We start from the raw sequence: 2238 nt of genomic DNA, 5'->3' as shown, positions 1-2238 counted from the left end.
AACAGGGTAGTAAAAGGAGATGGAGGAGGGAACAGGCATGAAGAGAAAGAGATAGAACTGGAAGAAATAAGGAACGTAGTAAAGAAACTGAAAACAGGGAAGGCAATAGGCAGGGATGGGATTCCGAACAAAGTCTGGAAAGGAGGAGAAGAGATGGTGAGATGGGTATGGGAAATATGTAAACGAGTGTGGAGGGGGGAAGGCTGGCCGGAGCATTGGAATGAGGGTGAGATAATACCAATATTGAAGAAAGAAGAAGGACGAGAGGTAAAGGATTACAGAGGGATAACGATCATGTCTTCAATGTACAGAAGGCGTCAATAATGCCTTCCCAGCTAAAATTGCTACGCGCAACGCATCTAGCCATTCGTGCATCATGACTGTTGGTTCTTGGAGAACCGGCAACGTCGCGGAGAGCTGTCAGTGTTAACTCAGTGCGGAAGAAAGGTTATCAAGCATGATTACCACGTGGAAATCGTGGTCCATAACCTTCCATCGTCTAGAAATATAAGGAGAGGTAAGAAATACATATTAATATATAAATAATATGTTTGCAATAAATACATTTTATATATTTTGAATAAATATATTTGCAGATTAGCGGAAGTCGGCAAACTGGAAACGCCAAAGTTACAGAGGAAATACAAGGGATAAGTATTCATAGTTATTTATAATTATAATACAGATAAATATATCATCATGCAGATAATCAGTGCATTTAATTACAGAAAGGATAACAACAATTATATATAACAGTGTTGGCGAGAAAGAAGTAACAAAGGCAGGACACACACGTTTTAACAAGTTTTGATTGATCAACATTATTGTCCTTACATAGTAAGCATCGTCCGGAAAACTTATCTTGCTACAGTGATTAACACGCAAAGTAATATTTATATGCTGCTTTTAGCATGCTCAAACAGAGGCAGTTATTTTTCTGAGCAATCATGAAAGCAGTCGCGGCTTATACGCTATTCCAGGATTAGATTATGTCGCTCATAAGGACGTATTGCTGTATACTACGATTGAGAAAGCGGCACTGCAACACGAGCTGTTCGATAAGTTTCTGACCTATCATCCGGACAAGTATACTGGGTGAGTCAGTAACAAAGACAAATGTTTTATTTTATTTAGCAAAGAGAAACTAATGAAAATACGATACGTGGTTCATACAAATTATTGTCTCTCGAGACATTGTGGAGACAGGCTGCGTGACTCATTAGAACCATGTATCGTATTTTATAATTATCTTTGAATACGCAAAGAATTTAAATCGCCCGACCAAAGTCTTGTATCCTTCCTGGCCTTCCAACCTGGGAGTATCAATTCGAAGATGCTTGGTTCGCGTCGGAGAAGACATTCGTCGGACTTGACCACCGTATTGTTTTTTTAAATTTAACTTTATCGACTATCGTATAGTTTAATTTATATTGACTGACATCTATATAAACTTGACAGATCTATTTTGCGTTTAACTTTTAATATTGCGCTGATGATGACCAAAAAAGGGTCGAAACGTTCGCAAATTTTATGTATCGACTAAGAATATATTTATTGCGCACTAATTACTGCTGACTCTTATTGTCTTTTCCTGTTTATATTCAAAAACTTAACCAGCTTTTCAATATAATAGTCATGTAAGTTTGCAAGCTCCTAGCGGCCACATGTGTGGTAAGCACGATTACTTAATTTCCTCAACAACTCTGTTTTCACTCTGTTTTCAGGAACGTTTAGGGTGGAAAAGGAACACGGATGTGCGTTTGATTGCGGAAAAGAAAGGATAGTCAACTTATTTGGGTAAAGAAGATCTTAATAGAGATAAATGTATTACTGTTATTTATTTTTATACATTGAATTTACATTGAACGCTATTGTATACACATGGGATTACTATTACTTGAATTTTATTCGATATTTTTCTTTTATACATTGTCAGCATGACAATATAATCTGTATTAAATAAAATATTTGTCTGTATTAAATGAAGTATTTATTATAATCTGTATTACATAAGATCTGACCACAAGTTACTTCCTACACTTCTCGTTATACATTTTAATATTTTTGCACCGCGCAAATGTTGATTATTAGAGGCCTACATACTTTTCATAATCTGCAATAATATCCTCAATTGTCACAAAAAATGTAACAAGTTATATCCTTGAGAGGTATAAATTTACGGTCTATTATCCATTATTCGTTTACGAGATAGCATTAAAAATTTAATCTGTTTACATT

The 2238-nt window shown here is 35.6% G+C and overlaps 1 long non-coding RNA gene across 1 annotated transcript; it reads left to right on the top strand.

Moving 5' to 3' along the window:
- The first annotated feature begins 329 nt into the window (after window positions 1-329).
- Window positions 330-1982, top strand: LOC139784537 (uncharacterized). Its single transcript, XR_011721602.1, has 4 exons — window positions 330-517; window positions 597-837; window positions 911-1095; window positions 1725-1982. It is a non-coding gene; the product is annotated as an uncharacterized lncRNA (long non-coding RNA).
- Window positions 1983-2238: the final 256 nt, after the last annotated feature.

The sequence above is a fragment of the Temnothorax nylanderi genome, unplaced genomic scaffold, assembly GCF_030848795.1.
Source record: "Temnothorax nylanderi isolate EJ_2023f unplaced genomic scaffold, tnyl_v1.0 TNYL_tig0641_pilon, whole genome shotgun sequence".
Taxonomy (NCBI): domain Eukaryota; kingdom Metazoa; phylum Arthropoda; class Insecta; order Hymenoptera; family Formicidae; genus Temnothorax; species Temnothorax nylanderi.
Note: the sequence above shows the minus strand (reverse complement) of the source record. Positions and strands in the feature narration are given on the sequence as shown.